This window comes from Chrysemys picta, chromosome 5 (assembly GCF_011386835.1).
Source record: "Chrysemys picta bellii isolate R12L10 chromosome 5, ASM1138683v2, whole genome shotgun sequence".
Taxonomy (NCBI): domain Eukaryota; kingdom Metazoa; phylum Chordata; order Testudines; family Emydidae; genus Chrysemys; species Chrysemys picta.
In genome coordinates, this window is record NC_088795.1 from 54,812,993 (window position 1) to 54,833,331 (window position 20,339).

The window sequence follows — 20,339 nt, forward strand, 5'->3', positions numbered from 1 at the left end:
TTCTGCTCACCCCCCTGGTGCCCTTCTATGGCTCCTCACCTCCATTTGGCTCCCCATAGTGCTGCTGCCTGGCACATCAGTGAACAGAAGGAGCAGCAGCAAGCCCCACTTCAACCAGTTCTGTCAGCTTTTCCTTACAGGGATAAAATATGTTAACACAAATAAGGAAAATAACTTCTTTTTGTATTTAAAGTTAAATAATTGCCTTTGTCTGTTATGGGAGGAGTGTATCTTTGTGTGAAGTTTTGAGCTTCCAGTGACTGATTACCACTGGAGTCTGGAAAAAAAAAAAAAACCTATAATCTCTGGGGGCTGTTCTCTTCTAAAATTGGTAAATATTCAAACCATAAGTATAGTAAATTCAACTTATCTATTAAAAGCGAGTGTATGCGGCTGAGACCCCTTTCTACCACTAAAGAACAAGAGAAATTTTAGTCCTAGCTTGTTGTGACAGGGTGCTAGATTGGGACTCCTGAGCCAGCCCTCTGTCATACCAGCTCCAATTAAGGGAGATAAATTAGAGCTGGCTAGAGAAACCTGTGCCTGATTGGTGAAGGGGAAACAGCTGCCAAACTAATTAGCCTGGGGCTGCATAAAAGCCTCAGAGGAAGGAAGTCAAGGGGGCAGACAGAAATGGGGTTTCTCCTGGTTGCAGAGACTGAGAAGCCCTTAAGGCTGAAAACCCTAAACTGTAGAAGGTGGTGGGATTGCATGCTGTAAATAAACTGCACCGGTGAGCCAGAAGGTCTCTGAGTGGGTTTTGGAGCGGAGCAAAGGCAGAAGCAAAAAGGGGCCCTGCTATACCCTGTTACACTTGTGCAAAACACAAACTTACCTATGCAACCACAAGAGCACTTCCATAATGTAAGCCTGGCTTGACAAGAGTAATTAAACATGTGAGTAGCCACGTTTTTTGGAAGGCAAGATTAGGGAGTAATAGATCAGCAGGCTGAAAACAGAACATTTGTGCTAAGATAGATAAATGGGTCAGTGAGCTGAAGACAGAATGTCTAAACTACCTAAGATAAGAGGAGGGAACACCCATGGAACTGTTTACACAAAGAATAAGACAACAATGGACAAGATAGGTCAGGAATGTAAAGATGAGGTAAAGAGTAGGTCGAACATGGACAGTGCATGGACGTCAAGTATCAGAGGGGTAGCCGTGTTAGTCTGGATCTGTAAAAAGCAATAGAGAGTCCTGTGTCACCTTTAAGACTAACAGATGTATTGGAGCATAAGCTTTCGTGGGTGAATACCCACTTCGTCAGACGCATGTAATGGAGCATGCTGTACAGGGACTGGTTCCTACAAAGTAACCAAACCAATCCCAAAACGTGCAATGCAATGTATAACAAATGTAATGAAATGTGTTAATATACACAAAGGGAAGAGGGCTTCTGTGTAACTTTGAACATGTGATGAACTCTGCATCCATCCCCTGCATTTTAGTCTGATCAACTCAGCATAGTGTTGCTGGATGCCAAATAAAGATACTTGAGCAATGAAGTCTGAGGTTGAACTGAGTTCTTGGGAAGCCAAGTGGAAAGAGATCTCAAAGGGAATCCCAACATGTAGTAAAGTTCTGAATTACTGAAATGTGGCTTGTCTTTTCTTAAGTAATGATAAAGAAAATCATGACAAAAGGATGAAACCAGCAACCATGAATCAATGCGTCAGCAATTCCCCACATGCAAAGTGAAGTCAAAAGCAATTTAGGATCAGAGACAAGAGCTATCGCTGTCTCTCTGGAACAAGGAGATGTTCAAGTAGACAAGAATACAAATTCTACTTACTAAAAGGGAATATGAAATGAGCACTCTCACAGAGAAGCAACGTGGGTACCAAAGGCAGAAATAAATAAGTTTCAGTTTCTTATAGCACAGGGTGGGGGAAAGCAAGCAAGCAAAAACTGCATAGTTAAAGATACATATGACAGCTTTCTAACAGACGTGTGTCATCTTAAATTCTCTGTTTTCAAGGGTTTTGCTTCAGTTTCATAAAGTTGTGACAAAATGCTAATTTTATTACTATAATTTATGAGATCATAAAATTGTATTCTATAAAAGGAACAGCAAATCTTAGCATGTATTTTCTAAATATATTTGTTATTCGTGTTTTATATGAGAAAGAACAAATGTTACTCACACATACTTAACAAGTAAATATGCATATTTTGTCCCCATTTTAAATGCATAATCTCAATATAGTGTAAAATCCTGTGCTGTTAAAAGGAGAAGTAAAATCATTCCTTGGAATTTTCTTCTTACACTATTTATTGAGATATTACCACAGATAAAACAGACAGATACAGCAGTCTTCAGAGTATAATTGCTGGTATTATACCATTATGAGAAACATGAAAGAAAAAATAAAAGGCAGAAATTTTCACACACAGATTTGGCTTCAGTAACAACTGGCTTAATTCTGAGAGGTGCAGAGGCCCACTACCATTGAATTCATTGCAAGTTCTCAGCATCTCTCGGGATCAAGCCCCGTATTCCTGAAGGAAAGCAAAACAATGGATGGGAAAGGCACATATCTTCATAGTCAATAAACCCAGAACTATACTACTAGCAGTTTGATCTACTCCTTCAGTTGGGTTCCAGTTATACAAAGACTCCCAAATGGGATTAGCCCCAACACCTCAGTCATTTTTCCACTGTAGTGTTATAATGGCCTATACCATTTCAGAGGATATCAGTGCCTATATCAGCTTAAACTGCAGCTATAAAAGTCACAGCCCTCAGAAGTTAGGAATGAGGAGATACACTATGCCAGCAGGCGCTCCTGAAGGCATAAGAGGGAACTCAGCTCCCTGATACATCTTTTGAAAGGGCACAACATGAACTCTCTATTGGAGGAGGCAGCAGGGGACACGGAGGGGAGCACAACCATGGTCTTACCTCCATTAAGTTTCAGAGTAGCAGCCGTGTTAGTCTGTATCCGCAAAAAGAAGAACAGGAGGACTTGTGGCACCTTAGAGACTAACAAATTTATTAGAGCATAAGCTTTCGTGGACTACAAGTGGGCTGTAGTCCACGAAAGCTTATGCTCTAATAAATTTGTTAGTCTCTAAGGTGCCACAAGTCCTCCTGTTCTTCTTTTTACCTCCATTAAGGACACTGGTGATATTGTAGACACTAGCCTAACCCAGTTCTTGTTTTCCTAAGCAAGAACACAAGGGGGGGATAAGGAAGGAAAGTTTATTGCACCCTCAACCCTTCTCCCCTTCTTTCTTTCACAACTATGAAAGTTTCGGCACAGTATATCCTACAGGGTTCATTTTGAACTCTGATACAAAAACATGCATCACTTGTGTGCAATGTAAAAATCAGATACATGTCCAGAAAAAACAAAATGTAGTTTAACCCATACTAAAATGAAGTGGTTGATGAAACAAGAATTATACTACATAAAATTCTAATTACTGAAATTGAGATGTAATTTAATAATTACCTGCCAACAAGTGATGTACAGCACCCAATTTGTTCCCTGATTTATGAATTATATGCTCAAATGCACCATTGCTCTTATTCCCCAACTTCTCTCTTGATGGCATCCTTTATTTAAATACACTTGGCCATCTCACACATTAGTTACATTTCTGTTATGAGAAGAAGTGAAGTAGTGTGCATACACAATTTTTACTGACCTGACTTTTTCAGTTTCATTTTACTAGTCCCCAGTGGATTTTTGTTTAAAACACTGTTTGCTACATGAGGATTCTGATTAAGAGAAATTTAGAATCCTGCATATATTCAGCAAAATATTAAAATGACAAAATATGCATTAAAAAAGTAGTGCAGTAATGTTCCATCCTGCACATTATACTAAGTCAACCCCTGCCATCACAAAAGTCTCAAAAGCACACAGACATTGCATCTTAATATACTCAGATATGGGTGGCACTTTTGACTGCCATATTCCTACATCAATGTAAAATATATATGAGTGGAATGATAGCCAAGTTAAGGATGAACTCTAAAATACATACAGGGTTGTATAAGATTAGAACGCTATCTAAAATCTGTTATCAAGTGGTTGATGCAGCAGACCAGCAGCAAGGACTTCCGTGTACTATTCTCAGAATCCCATTCCTCAACTGGATTGATGCATGATATTGTGTGATGTAATAACAGATCCTGCCTGGAACTGGACAAGTATCTCAAGATTAGAAAGATTTCAGTGGGGGCATGGTTCCTCATCAAAACATTTGCAGAAACCCAGGCTCTCTCAGTGAAGAAGATTAAATTAGAGAGTATGTACTGAAATCTTTGAGAGCAGAACAAAAACCCAAGCCTTGATTCAGAGTTCCTCAGAACAAAAGGGCCATACAGCTTCCTGGGAATACCCTGGCACTAAGTGTGGCAAATGGCTAACACACCAGCCCATGCACCATATCCCCAGGATGTAGTCTGCAAGTTAGCGAGCATGTCTAGCCAAGCTAGCCAATACAAAAGATATTGAATAGGAAGGGCTAGGTATCAGCAGGTAGGAGTACACCATACTCCTTCTCAGAGATGCTCAGAAAAGCGTCCTTATCTCTGGTCGGAATAGCAGAAGATACACAGGACACTGTGCTGCTTCTTGCCATTGACCAAAGCAGGATTTGACTTTTAATACGGCCTGAAAAATTTATTAACAAATCGTGCATCATAATTTCAAGTCCTTAATGAAAACATTAACTAAAATCAGACCTATCACAGGACTTGCAGTACCCTATCAGACATTTGCCCCTCCTCACCCCCACCTCAACACATTGTAATTTAGAATTACTTCTGGTGGATGGGGGGTAAAGGGAGGCTTAAATCAGTTTTCAGTCTAGGTGATTAGTGGCAGTTTTGTGAATGTATTAATTCATTTGATTTTATGGACTCTACCCTTATACCCTTACTGATGTCTTTCACTATAGACTGTCAGGTTAAATTGCATTATCTGTCTTGTGTTAAACTGAGGCAGTCCAGTGCCTAGTGTCTGTCCCTGAATGGAAGAATCATTAAGCATTGCAGACTACAGGCCAAAGACTACTGATTTGCTAATAACTTTTAGCTGCTGTAACAAACAGAGCATGTTGGCAACCCACAGAAGACTGGAGAACAGAAAAACCCCAGGGGAATGTGACAGACCCAGACCAGTGGGGTACAGGAGTCTGGTAGAGGGCAAATATACTGGTCACTGGATGAGTAGTTTTCTGTTCCCTGAGTAACCAGAGCAGGGGCTGCAATAGAGTAATCAGGAACCTGCTAGAACCAGTTAAGGCAGGTGGGCTAATTAGGACACCTGGAACCAATTAAGAAGAAACTGCTAGAATCGATTAAGGCAGGCTAATCAGGGCACCTGGGTTTTAAAAGGAGCTCACTTCAGTTTGTGGTGTGAGTGTGAGGAACTGGGAGCAAGAGGCGCAAGAAACTGAGGGTGAGCTGCTGGAGGACTGAGGAGCACAAGCGTTATCAGACACCAGGAGGAAGGTCCTGTGGTGAGAATAAGGAAGGTGTTTGGAGGAGGCCATGAGGAAGTAGCCCAGGGAGTTGTAGCTGTCATGCAGCTGTTACAGGAGGCACTATAAACAGCTGCAGTCCACAGGGCCCTGGGCTGGAACCCGGAGTAGAGGGTGGGCCCGGGTTCCCCCCAAACCTCCCAATTGACCTGGACTGTGGGTTCTCCCAGAGGGAAAGGTCTCTGGGCTGTTCACCAACCCACATGGTGAACCTCTGAGGCAAGAAAATCCCCAATAAGCGCAGGACCCACCAAGATAGAGGAGGAACTTTGTCACAGGAAGGACAGAAATAACAAAGCATCTGCTGCTGTTAGAAGATACTGAGGGAGGGATTTTAAGTGCAGGCGTTTGTTATTTTTCCATAGATCTATGTATCTCTTGAGGTTTTGCTATGAGTAAAGTGTGTGGGGTTTAGAAGTGCCTTTGTATATGCCATATGTAAATTGCTTTAATTGTCATTAAGTCCCCCAAGGATTAATTGGAATGCCCACATAGGTGGAGCAGTTGAGAGGGAGTGCATGAGCTACTGGGGAAGAAGGAAGCACATGGGATCAAGGATTTTGGTAGAACACAGCAGACTGGTACCCATACAGCTTAAATGAGCTCCCCTTTGTGTAAACACTTATATCCAAGCCAATTAATTTCATGTACAAGACTTGTTTTACTGAAATCAAGATAATACATCTACCATATTCTGTTCCCTTCACCTTTATAATTTTGTCCAAAAAAAGCAATCAAGTGCGTCTGGCATGGTTTACTCTAAAATTCTGCTTATTACTCATTTTGTCATGACCTAGATATTTACAGATTTCTCTAAATATTTGTTCTATTATATGCAAAATGGAAGTTACTTATTAACTATTATTATAAATCATGTATCATTTGCAAACCTCAGGTAACCATTAGACAGCATTCTTCACAGCTGCAGAGAGACATGGGTGGGCAGGTTATGGCCACCAGAGAGATGAGGACCAGGAGGTATTTCACACAGCTAACATTTTCCAATCAATCCCAGGTCCTCAACATGGAAGCTGTGGATCCACCTGGTCTATGTTTGAATTCCCTCAAAGACCTCTTTCCACTCAGCCACTCATGTCAAACCAGGCCTCAACTACATCATCACCTGTGGGTGGCAGCTTGGCCCAACATATAAGAAAAATCAAGCTTGCCCACAAACAATTCTTCAACCATCCAAGGAAGATGGACTATTGTTGGGAATTCAATACTCAGAAGAATCGAAAGAAGAGTCTGCAAGGGATAGGAGGGCAACACAACAGTCTGCTGCCTTCCTAGAACCAAGACAAAGGACAAGGCATCGATATAAGATTGTACAGGCTTTTGAAGCCAACAGGAAAGGATCCATTGGCAATGGTTCATATTGGCACTAACGACACTGCATCCTGGATATCTCTCAGAGAGCAGATGACTTCAGGGATATTGGAAGCTTGCTGAAGAAGAATGTCCAACTGATCTTCTCCAAGATTCTTCCTGTTCCAGAAGCAAATGAAGACAGAAGACTCTGGAAGTGAACCACTGGCTAGCTAAGTGGTGGAGGGGTTTTAGTGAAACACTGATCCACCATCTATGGGGACAGGAGGCTGTGTAGTTTGGATGGCCTCCACCTCAGTTGAAGGGGGACCAACTTTCTTGGAGAGAGGCTGGCTAGAGTATTCAGAAGGATGTGAAAGTAATGACAAAAGGGGAGAGTAAAAAGAGGTAAGATATGAGCACTCAGCACAAAATTGAGATGTTGAGAACAAAATTAACCAAGAACTGAAGGTCACAAGAGAAGAAATTCTTTAATTTCCTATATGACAATGTTAAGAGCCTGGGTAACAAACCATATGAATTGGAATTGCTCATTTATGAGCATAAATTTGATCTAGTCGGTATTACTGAAACCCCTGGTGATATGATTACCATGAAGGGAATGTTAAAAATCAATGGTTATAACCTATTTAGGAAGGATTGAGTGGGCAAAAGAGGGGGAGGGTGGAACTCTGTCAAAAATGGCATTACCTGTTTCTGAGTCACTGATAACTCGGACAAAAATTATCCCTAATGCTTATGGATCAATATCTACCAGAAAGCACAAGATAGGGTATAAGTTGGTGTCTACTACAGGCCACCAAATCACACTAGGGACCAGAGTGACCAGCTCCTTACATACATAGCTATAATGCCTGGGCGGGGGATAGAGGGAAGCTGCATGATCATGGGGGACTTCAATTTGAAGGACATATGCTGGAGATCTTATGCTGCCAATACTAGGACATCCTTGGAATTTCTAAATATTACAGATGACAATTTCCTAACTCAAAAAGCATTGCCTACAACATGGGGGAATACTATATTAAACCTCATCTTGACAGATAAAGAGGAACTGATCACCATTAATTTTTAGTTCTGTATCTTAGCTACAAGTGATCATGACTTGTTCAATTTTGTAATGTACAAACAGAATAAAGTCCAGACCAGTCATATACTCTCTGCTTTCAAAGAGCCAATTTCACAAAGCTGAAAACAATTACTAACCAAATCAGCTGGGAGGAAGAGTTTAATCAGGAAAATGTGAATGATAAGTGGGAATCTTTCAACACCTTTCTACTAGATGCACAAAAAGTCACAATACCATGACTGAGGAAGGTGGCCATATTGGTTAAAAACATTGAGTTGGTTTAGAGGGAAACTGAAGGCAGCTAAAAAAAAAAATTTATATAGATGGGGGAGGGGAGTTACGATATAGAAGAAAGAGGAAGGTGACAGTAATTAATATAAATCAAAGGCGGAATTGTACAAAATTTATCAGGGAAGCAAAGGAACACAAGGAGAAATATACAGCTGCAGAGGCAAGGAAAATAAGGAGTTTAAGTATATTACAAACAAAAAAATACTAAAAATAGTATTGCTCCTTTCCTAGACGGAAATGGTAGGATTATCAATAATAAGGCAGAAGTGGTCAATAAATATTTCTGCTCTTTATTTGGGAAGAAACAGATGATGTCGTCATATATAATAATACTCTATTTCACTAGTCTCTCAGGAGATGTTCAACAACAGTTACTAAAGTTAGACATTTTTAAATCAGAAGCTCTGGATAATTTACAACAAGAGTTTTAAAAGAGAGGACTAGAAGCTCCCTGGGCCATTAATGTCGACTTCTCAATAAGTCCTGGAACACTGTGGAAGTTCCAGAAGACTGGAAGAAAGCTAATGTTTTGCCAATATTTAAAAAAGGTAAATGGGATGACCCAGGTAATTATAGGCTTGTCAGTCTGACATCAATCCTAGGCAAGATAATGGAGCAGCTGATCTGGACTCAACAATGAAGAATGAAAGGAGGGGAATACAATTACATGCCAATCAACATGGGTTTATGAAAACAGAGCCTGTCAAACCAACTTGATTTTTCTTTTGATGATATTACAAGTTGTTGTTAAAGATATTAGTGCTGATGTAATATACTTCTGCAAGGCATTTGACTTGGTACTGCATGACATTTTGATTAAAAACTAGAAAGATACACAATTCACATGCAGACATTAAATGAATTAAAAACTAGCTGATAGGTCTCACAGTATAATCGTAAATGGGAATAATAGTCAAGTAGATGTGTTTCTAGTGGGACCTGCAGGGATAGTTCTTGGCCCTAAGTTATTTAACATTTTTTATTAATGACCCAGAAGAAAACAAAATAACCACCGATAAAGATTGCAGATGACACAAAAATTGAGGGAGTGGTAAATAATGAAGAAGACTGACAAAGAAATCTGCATTGTTTGGTAAACTGGCCGCAAGCAAACAATGCGTGTTTTGATATGGCTAAAGATAAACATATATATCTAGGAACTGAGAACATAGGCCAAACATACAGGATGTGAGACTCTATCTTGGGAAGCAGTGACTGAGAAAGATTTGGAGGTCCTGGTGGATAATCAGCTCAACAAGAACTCCCCTGTGACACAGTAGCTAAAAGGGCTAATGCTATCTTTGGAGGCATAAACAAACAAGAGAGAGATTATTTCACCTCTGTATTTGACACTGGTACAAATTCCGTTTGCTGGAATGCAGTGTCCAGTTCTGGCATTCACAACACAAGAAGGATGCTAATAAACCAGAGAGGGTTCAGAGAAAAGCCACAAGAATAAATGAAGGATTAGAAAATGCCTTCTGGGGATAGACTACTACAGGAGCTCAATCTATTTAGCTTACCAAAGAGGAGGTTAAGGGGTGACTTGACTATATATAAGTACCTACATGCAGTGTTCCGTCTAATTTTCCCCACCCATGTGTGGAATAAATTTTGATATGTGCACCAACATGGAGGTGATGTGTGACACATCATCTTCATATTGGTGCCTATAACAAAATTGATGTGGTGAGGGTGGAGCCAAGCAGTTCTTATGGGAAGGTGCTCAGGGCTGGGGCAGAGGGTTGGGGTGCAGGGGTGTGAGGGCTCCAGCTAGCGATGCAGGCTCAGGGCTGGAGCCAGGGATGAGGGGCTCAGGGCTGGGGCAGAGGGTTGGGGGGCAGGGGTGTGAACGCTCCGGCTGGAGGTGCAGGCTCTGGGGTGGAGCTGGGGATGAGGGACTCAGGGCTGGGGCAGAGGGTTGGGGGGCAGGGGTGTGAATGCTCCAGCTGGGGCCAGAATGAGGGGCTCAGGGTGTGAGGGCTCTGGCTGAGAGTGCGGGCTCTTGGGTGGGGCCAGGGATGAGGGCTTTGGGGTGCAGGAGGGTGCTCCGGGACTACAGGGGGGAGAGAGGACTCCCCCGGCGCTCTCTCCCCTCAGCAGCACCTAGTTCGGGGGGAGGGGCGGGGGGGAAAAGAGAGGCACCTGTCCCTGCCACAGGAGCTCTGGGGCTGGGTCTGCAGGATAGGTGCCCCTCCCCCGGCCCCAGCAGGTCTGGGCTGGGGGAGGGCCACCCAGGCTGCACCTGGGTCCGGGCCGCTCCGGCTGGGGTGGGTCCGAGCTACAGGGTTAGTTGGGGATGGGAGCCCCGCTGGCAGCAGGTTGGGGGCCAGATGTCCTTCCCCTGGCCATGTCAGGTCCCTAGGCAGGTTCCCTAAGAGCCTGTGTGGTGCTAAATAGGCTGCAGCATGGCCGCACAGCTTAAGGGAATTTAGCCTACATTGGGAACAAATATTTAATAATAAGCTCTTCAGCCTAGCAAGGAAGGTATAACAATCCAATGGCTGGAAGCTGAAGCTAGAAAAATTCAGACTGAAAATAAGGTGTAACTTTAACAGTGAGAGCAATTAACCATTGGAACAATTTATCAAGGGCTGTGGTAGTTTCTCCATCACTAACAAATTTTAAATTAAGGTTGGATTTTTTTTTCTAAAAGGTATGTTCTAGGAATTATATTGGCAAAGCTCTATGGCCTGTGTTACACAAGAGGTCTGACTAGATGATCACAATGCTTCCTTCTGACCTTAGAATCTATTAAAGTTCTCTTAAAATTACTGCTTTTATTATTTATTTCTAATATATAAACTATAAAACCATATCAAATGGGAAGATTTGCTGTGAAATAACCAAAGTGACAGAGAATTAGTGAGCTTCTAAAGTGAGAGACAGTTTTACTGGTTCCTCCCTAAAAATATACCAACACATTATTACTGGAAACACAATTATTATTGTTTCTAACAAAATTGAGAAAAATGCCAGGTCTATGACAAGAAATTTCTCTAATATGCGCCAGATCATGCAATGAGTATGGCATCATGACTGCAACAAAACTAATTTATTATGCTATTTTAAAAGTCTGACAAGAAAAAGTATTCATCTTCTCACTAGCAATATGGAAATAAAAATGTGTTACATATTTTATTTATACGGAAGAAAGTATAAACAATTCAGACAGACTGAAAGAAACAAAAAAGAGAAAAATTGAAACCTGATGAATTAGACGATAGGGAGCAGAACTAAAAGTCAAGTAATTTATCTCAAGAACTTCCTTTGGATTCTTAAATCTATTTTTTGAACTAAAATCTACAGTTTGGTCAGGCAGAACTTACACATAAAAGGCCACTGTTTAATGAGACCTAAATAAAAACAAGCTATTGTTTTTCCTCCACTGCTGCAATTAAGAAACTATTTTCAGAGTGTACTGATCTTCAGTGATGAGTGTGCACAAACATATATACATAACTTGGTAATTACAAGATCTGAAAGATTCTCTGAGGGGAAATAATGGTTAACAAATGGGAAAGATTGTATCATCGTGCTTTTGAATACTGAGATATAAAAAATTAAATCGAACTTTTAATGTACTTGACAGTACTTTTTCATATCCTGAAGAAGAATGTGTCATGGGCCATTTACAATACTAAAGCTTAGATGTCAGAGCAATAATCTGCTCATAAAAGTGCTCAATATCTAAAAGTAGTGACCCTTTGACATTAGGAAACAAACCTTTTCTCTTCAGCTCCTGAGCCTGAAAATAGTTAATGGGGGCTTCAAAATTGACACAACACCTACATAATTTTATGGTAAGTGGGAAGGAATTTCACTGCTTTCAACCTTCTTTACTGGTCCTAGCAGCAGCAGCAAAAAAAGGCAGCAAACAGTGCAGGAAACCATCAGTTGCTATAGTAAAACAAAGTAATAAAAACAACTCTGCAAACATGACTCCCTCAGCAGGTTACAACACAAAGAGTAAGTAAATAAATGAGTCCAAAGATATATTTATTTTTCGTTGTTACTGTGGATTACCAAATAGCCGGGGCCGGTGCAACCCATTAGGCGACCTAGGCGGTCACCTAAGGCACTACAATTTGGGGGGCAGCGACCGCGGCAGTATTTCAGCGGCGGGACCTTCTGCCGCCTCTCTGGGGGGCGGCATTTGGGGCAGGATCTTCCGCCGCCTAGGGTGGCAGAAAAGCTGGCGGCACTCCTGCAAATAGCACATAGCAAAAAGATTTGATTTACTGCTACAATGTTGGAATCCTTAACTGAAGTGTCTGGGCTCCACCATAAATATCAATTACTCCCAGACTTCTGACTGAGTTGAGCTGTAGTCCTTTCTGCTGCAGATATGTATGGAACTCCACCTCCCCAAGCAATTGCAGCTACCGGTAGGTCGAGGATAGCATTCTTCCATGAACCTAACTGCATCTACACTGCATAAGCTACAATGCTCGGGGTGTGAATTTTTCACACCTCTGAGCCATAGCTTGTTAGGCTAACTTTTACATATAGTCCAGGCCTCTGTCTCCCACCTGGATTTCCCCTCCTCTGTACCAAACCCAGGGTGTTGACTCAGCATTGCCAGAGGAAAACCTCAAAAGGGATCAATACCTGTTTTGTCCTTTTAAGTCCTGGGGAATGCTACTATCTGAAGCATAGTGTCTCCTTTCCTGTGTACAGGCAAGGCAGCTCCTGATGAATTAACACTTGATAATCACATAAACAACACAATAATAGTCAAACAGAATCACATAATATTTCATAAAATAATCCAGGCATCTTCCATGTCCTTCACAGAGGACATGGGCAAGACATTTCTATACTCCAGTAATCCTTGGCTGACAAAACCACCACCTGGGGCCTTAGGCAGCTGGGTGTGAAGTACAGCAGTCCTGAAGATGATGTTCTTTACATCAGGTACAGTTCTGTGGCCCCAAAGCAATCTCACCCCTGGTCCTATACTCAGCATATTTTGGGTAAATCAGACAATCTAGCCATTCAGTGCCAGTAAATTTGTGAAGCAAACACCTATGACACATTACAAATACCTATGTGATGCCTTATGAATGTTAATTGGTCACATCTGCTTACTCCCACATCTTTCATTTTAAGGGTCTGAGTTTAGACTGCACAGTTTGGGGCTTTAAAGAGTCAGAGCTTTTGGACAAAAAATATCGGCTGAACTGACAGCTTCATTTTATTTATTTTCTTGAAAGAGTTGTAGAAGCATCAGATGTTTCCAAATGTTACTTCCTTCTAGATAAAGTAATTTCCATTTCCCGATCGATGAAAACAGCACCATCAGTGATATTTTCATTTATTTTTAAAAAATTATTTTACTTTAGAACCTGGGAGTTCAATAATCTTTTGCCTCAACAGAAAATTTTGGGAGCATATAAAAAAAAAAATCAAGTTTTTATGTGTTAACAGCAAAGACATCAAAGGGGCTCTCCCTGACACAATGAGGGCAGCCAAAAGCCTCAATTAGATCATTCATTATGCCAAGATGAAAAGTTTTTTTTTGTGACCATCTAAAGGTAAAAAAAATGGAATGTTTGGTGATTCAGTAAGTGGCATGATGCCCTCTGAACAAATACACCAGAACTGTTAAAAGATAGTGTTTGATTATTAAAGATTGCTTGGCATTCTTCAACAGATAAAGGTGTTAATTCTAGTGTCCTGGTCAAAATCCAATCTGGATAATTACATGATGCCTGCCTGAAGTTTCCCATGCCATTTCAATGGATATGTTATTCTTCACTTCCTGTCCTAAGAAATGTTCGTCTTCCTGTGTTCTGTGTAAAAGGTGGGGGAGAGGGGAAAATCAATGATTGATATTAAAACTATATACATAGGCATAAATTCATCTATGTGTATAGTGCTTGGAGGCACTGAGTTGAAAGGTTCAAAACAAATTAAAGGTATTGGTCCTTAATCAGAGTTCTGCTGCAGCCCCTCAAAAGGAAGCTTATATACTGGTAAGAGGCTGAAAAGATGACAGCCCCTGGGCAATGCCCCCAGTAGCATAATGGCCCTATTCCATCCCTGCCTCACAAGGAGATGGTGAGATCTCACTACGCTCTGGATATTCTGGAGTAGCAGAGGAGTCTCTAGGCAGCTTGTCAAACCTAACGTAAATTAGAGCAGCCCCAGCCATGCCAGAAAGAGACACTTTTGCCTCCTCCTCTCCTCAATTTCAGAACTGTGCCTCGTGCACTCCACTCTTGAAATGCAACCCAAGATTGGGACAATTATTTAGTTAACAGAAAAAGAGCCTTAACAAGACAAGGCACCTCGAGATTCTGTATAGCCTTGCTGTCTATAGCAGCACTGAACCACCTTTTCACAAGCAGCTTGTCATCAGCCTCCACAGATCAAACACAGATGGGGGAAAAAAACTCTAGAACACTTCATTCTGTTAATTTGGGGTAAACAGAATTATTGGTGTTTATCCACTGTAAAACAAATCATTATTAGCACAAAATAAGACAACTGCTTTGGGCTTCATTCAGGAAGAATGTATTAACTGCTTTCTTTATAAGTGTATTCTGTATGACAACAGGTTAAGTGAAAGACTAAACATACATTTAAGCAAATAGTCCACACAAATTTGAATGCATGTCATAATACTGAAATGTTACCACACCAAAATGCCTGTCACCATGTGTCTTACGCATATAAAAAAAATAAAAGGAATGCTAGCTTGGGGCCACATTCTGCAGCCCTTAACTGAGCAAAGCTCCTACAGACAGCTGCATTCTCTCCCATTTAATTTCATCTCCATGGATGATGAAGTGATTACTAGTTTTGACTGGTAGTTCTGCACATTGATTTAAAAAAAGGATAAACAATCGATCTGGGAACAAGCTTAAATGAGATTGAATTACTACTGCCCAGAAATCCATAGGCTAGCATAGTCACAGATGACAGGCCAAATCCTCTGCTTGTGTAAATTTGGGTGACTCCATTGAAGTCAATAATTGATGTGCACTTCCTAAGAGTCTGGCCCAATACCCATAAAGGAGGGGTTTCCTCTATGTTGTTTTAGGTATCACAATAAAACACACAGTAGCTCTAAAACATTTTTTAAAAGTGGTACACCAGCATTCTTAAGTGAAACACATAGATTAACATTCAGCTACTACAACTTTTGGGGGGGGGGGGGGGGAATCACAACACAAAGAGATTGGCAAATACAACACTAAGTCTTGGTTCATTCCCCACTGGCCCGGTGAGGTACAATTTACACCCTTCTGTGCCAGCTGCAGAATTCATTTCCATGGTACTAGTTCCACGGCCTTCCCTTGATAGTTCTTCTAGGTTACAATTACAGGTGGCAATCAATCAGAGCCCCACCAGCAGCTGCCTGGCACATGCACATGAGTTCCAGCTCAGCACTGCACTTGAGCAGAAGCTTAATGTGAATAGTCTCACTGAAGTCAAATTAAATACATGCTTAAGTAGTACTTTACTGGATCTGGGCCATAGGACTGAGCCCCTATTCAAAATATCCAACAACCACCATAACTATATTCCCTCCCTCATTGTTGCTTCAAACTGAGGGGTGGGCTAGCTCACTGCAAGGCCCCAAGTGAAGCAAGCACTGCACTTCTGCAACAACCCTCTTGACAGACACAGTCCTGAATTATGCTTCTGAATGGTGGAGTAATTATGGGCTGAATCTAGTCCCTCATAATAAACTGGATATTAAAAGTAATGCAAAATTAAATACTTCGTTAATAAAAAATATATTGCATTTATTTAGTGTATATAACACTTCTCTTCCAAAGTTCTCAAGCACTTTTTAGACAATATTTAATCCTCACAACACCTCCATGAGGTAAGTAACAAACAGAAATTCAAATTATTTGAAGCGGAGTAAGATTTTGAATTCTTTCCAGACTCTCCCAGTTCTTCTCCCTTTTAGGGATGCTTGCCCTGATATTAATTGTACAATTTAATCCCATTCTGACTTTACTCTTTCTTGAGTCTCAATCAATCTTCAAATGATTGGATAGTCATAGCTCCTTGGGAAGCTAGAATAAGATACCATACTTCAAATGTACTGGTGATCCTAAGCAGATAAATTATTAATGACATACTATTATCAGTACTTTTTCTTAACTATTCAACAGATGCTTGAATTTACACAAAGTTTCTATTTTGCAGTACTCTGGCTGACAATGTTTTTGCTTGATATGTTTGTCTGATATTTTTTTGTTCCAGACTATGATTCCCCCACCCCACTCCCAACCATTCAATAGAAGGATGTGGATCCATTTGACAATATTGGTTAGTAGTGCACTTTTCTGGCTCAGGAAACTGCACAGTTGCAGTTTTCAGAGAACATGTTATTTTCTTCTTAAACAATGAACACAAAAATGTCATTCAAAAATCTCCAGTCACTGACTCTTTGTAAAGACGACAGCTTGGATCCAGATTAACAGACGTCTGGATACCAATGAAATGTTACACTAACCTGAGTTTTCAATATCTATAAAATATTTTCATCCATCTTTATCTAAGTTTATCTGACAGATTTTTAGATGTAGAAAGGTAGCAATTTGATCATTAAAAACATCCTACAGCTGCTTTAACAATTCACTTATGGGGAATGTTCATCAGTGCCTTCTGTTATCCAACAAATACATTTTTAACACTAGAGCTGGTTGGGAAATTTCCAACAATTTTTTTATTTTTGGAGGTGGGGGTGTTTGGTTGGGGTTTTCTTTGTGGGAGAGGGAGAGACCATGCCAATTCATCAAAACCAAAACTTTTTGTGGGAACATACCAGTTTCAAAGAAACTTCATCAGGAAAGGTTTCTCAGGTTCAGGATGGAGAGACCAATCCACACCAGAATAGCCAATAGCCTTGTAGTCATCTGGGATGTTGGAAACCCAACTTCAAGGCCCTGGTCTGATTCTGGTAGAGCAAGGACTAGAGCAGATTGGAGGAAGGTGGTCAGGAGACCCTGGGAGATGAAGGACGCCCTGCAGGTGATAAGGGAGGAGATTAGTTCCTGCCCCATGGCCCCTCAGGTGGGCAGGGTTGTAGAGTGAGCCTGCCCTGCACTCATCCTACAGTTCCTGTCCTGTGGAGCTGGGCCCAGCTCCCAGCATTGCAACCTGAAACTGCAACCCCATGCACCACTCCGGTTTAGCCCAGCTTTCCTCCACTAGAGGGGTGGCCAGGCTAAATCTTAGGGGTGCTACAACCCAGTGCACCAGATTGCAACACCCAGAGTGGGGAGCTGGGCCCAGCAACATGGGACAGGAGCCACCACAGCAAGGTGAAGTTTTTTGTTTTGTTACATGCTATTTTGCATTTTCAAAAAACATGGGGCTCTAGCTATACAGTCAGTCTCTCTCATTGGCCCAAAGAATATTTATTTATACTTATTAGAACAGATTCAACAGGAGACTCTATAGCCCAGTAATCAAGGCGCTCGCTCACATACGAGGTAAGAGACCCAGGTTCAAGTCCCTGGTCCAAATCAGGCAGAGCAGACACTGGATTTCCAGCATCCCAGGTGAGTGCCCTAACCACCAGGCCATGCTATTCTGGGGTGGTTGGGTCTCTTTCTCCTTCGTAGGAGAATTTTCATGATATGGGAAAAACATTTCCTGCCCGGCCCTATTAAACACACACCAAAAAAAAAAACCAACAAAAGTCTTAACTTATGCCCTAATTGTAAAGCTCACATTCATATGTTCTAGGCTACTTTCTGTTTTTAAGTTTTAGGAAATGTTAAACCCACTTAAAATTTTCCTCTTGACTTATTAGAAAGTAATTATAATCTAGTATTGGATCATTATGCAAAAATGTCAGAGTAAGTTTCTATTCAGGCTAAAAACTTGCTTTTTTGGTAGCTTACAGGTTTTGTTTAAGGCACATGGGACAGATTTTCGGGCAGAAAACCAGTGCCGTAATTAGGCATTTTAGCACCCAGGATGAGAAAGCATATTTGCACCTCCTATCATTTTTTCCCATCCCATTCTTCTGCCCCTGCAGCTTTGCATCCTGGGCGTCTACCCTGCTCACCCAGCCCTGGTTACAGCCCTGCAGAAAAGCATTTCAGCACAGAAAAATAAGGAACACTCAGCTCCCCTTCTTACCTCAACTGATTTAGAGAACAACCTCGCCTGTATTTTAGGTTATGACATAATGGAGCTGGATGAGCTATGTGCTGTACTTTTGCTCTTCTCCTTGACACTGGTAATAAAAAAATAAAGAAAAAAATAATCACAAATAAAAACTCTTGGTATGGCTTTCTCCTGACACTGAATTACCAGATCCAGACTAGCAAAAACAAGCTTGGTTGAGGAAAACTATAGTAAAAGAAATGAGTGCCAAGTTTGAGATTTATATTATATTGGTTGTTTTGTAACACTACATAGCAATAAAGAAACTAAAGCATTCCACTGCTTATTATTTGTCTTGTTGTTTCTTCTTTTTATTATTTCATGAGTAGCAACCACATATATTGTATATATCCTAATTTAAGTTACGTTTTCTGATATCCTTCAGAATTGGTAAATATTAAAGATGATAATTACTGGAAAAGCAGCCTGCCTAATCCAGGGACTAACGTCATAAATGTGTTGTGCTGACCTTCATCTGTCTAGATACTTGCTCAGCCTTCATCATTGTAGTATCTGAGCACCTTGCTATCATTAATTGATTTTTACCTCCCGATCTCCAAGAGGTTTTATGAAGCACTATCCTCATTTTACAGATGGGCAACTGAGGCATGGAGTAGATTAAGTGACCTGCAGAGTAAGTCTGTAGCAGAACAGAGACTCAATCCTACTATCCATCCAGTCTCCTCGGGGGGGAAAAGTGTCACTGGATAACAAAATTTGACATTATGCTCAAATTATGATTTGTAGGCGGTTTTGTTTAATCACCAAGAATTAGTTTTGGATATATACAGAGAAATTAGATTTGGTAGTATCAGTACTGTAAACTGGATTTATCTAAATGTCTTACCTAACTTACACACAAGTACAGAAATTTATTTAAAAAAATAATTAGTACTTTTTAAACGTACTTAAAATACTACATTTAGGGAGACTTTGGCATTGGGGAAGATATTTTAAATATCTAATACTTAAAATAGCTTTTGCTTTCAAAGTCTCTTCATAGTTGTTATTGCAACATTAGCAAAGTATCAGCTCTATTTGCATTTACCCAAATACTCCTTAATTAGTCTGGTGCAATGCTCTTTGCTGACAGTATTCTGGTTCCATATTATCCTTCATAGCACATCTTGTCCACCTGGTGTATTCTGCAGTGGAGTCATAGTCCTAATGCTGATTTAGTGACATCACAGTCAATTCCACATGGCAAAAGACTCAGGTCATATATAGGATTAAGAATTTGCTGCCGGATCAAGCAAAAGGAAACTAGGTAAGAGGCAGAAACTCATTTGAAAACATTTCTCTCTCTTTTGCAAATGGGCTCTCTCCTTGTTTTAGGAGTCTCTTATAGTGCCACATTCTGCCCTCAGTACACCCAACTTACATTTAAATCAATACAAACTGTTCATGAGTGTGTCTGAGGCCCAGACTTCGCTGGCAGCAGATGTCTGACACCTTTTATTTTCCTGAAAGGTGAAATGATGATAATTTTAAAAATTTAATCATTATCTCGTGAACATCCTCTCCCTTGCTATTACCATCCTATGTCCAATCTTCTCTTTTCTGAAGAGCATTTTGGAAAACGTTCTCCTCTCTCATTGTCTAAAAACAATCTCATTGGTCATTTCCAGCCTATTTGCTACTTTCCTGGTACTAGAACATTTGGTCAATGATCTTCCCATCTGTCCTGCTCTCCTCATCCTGCTGCTTCACATCACTATATTTGATACTATCAACCCTAACATGTTTTTAGATCATCTGGGCTCTCTGGCATCTCATCTAACCACTACAGTTTTGTAATGAACTACGGTCACTTTTGTGTCACTAGATCCTCTTCTGTTACATTACTCCCTAAGGCTTTTCCCTTCTCTTTTTCTACAATTCTTTCCCACCACTCTTTCCCTTGTCCATGTATTTTCAGAAGTCAATCTTGGGAATTATTTCTATGCCGCAGATGTCAAAAGATATAACCCCTGCCTCATTTCAACTCATTTTCCTCCTCTTCAGTTC

At 40.8% G+C, this 20,339-nt stretch overlaps 1 protein-coding gene across 16 annotated transcripts in view; it reads right to left on the minus strand.

The window, feature by feature from the left end:
• Positions 1–20,339, minus strand: part of INPP4B (inositol polyphosphate-4-phosphatase type II B) — a 496,579-nt gene that overhangs the window by 458,671 nt on the left and 17,569 nt on the right. For 2 of the 16 annotated variants that reach the window (XM_065596411.1, XM_065596415.1), the window contains exon 2: positions 18,306–18,402. The exons of 12 other annotated variants lie outside the window; for them this stretch is intronic. The gene's annotated coding sequence lies outside the window, so the exon portion shown is untranslated. Of the gene's footprint in view, positions 1–16,980; positions 17,181–18,305; positions 18,403–20,339 lie in introns of those variants that run through there. 2 more of the 16 variants (XM_065596410.1, XM_065596414.1) reach the window with 2 other exon arrangements.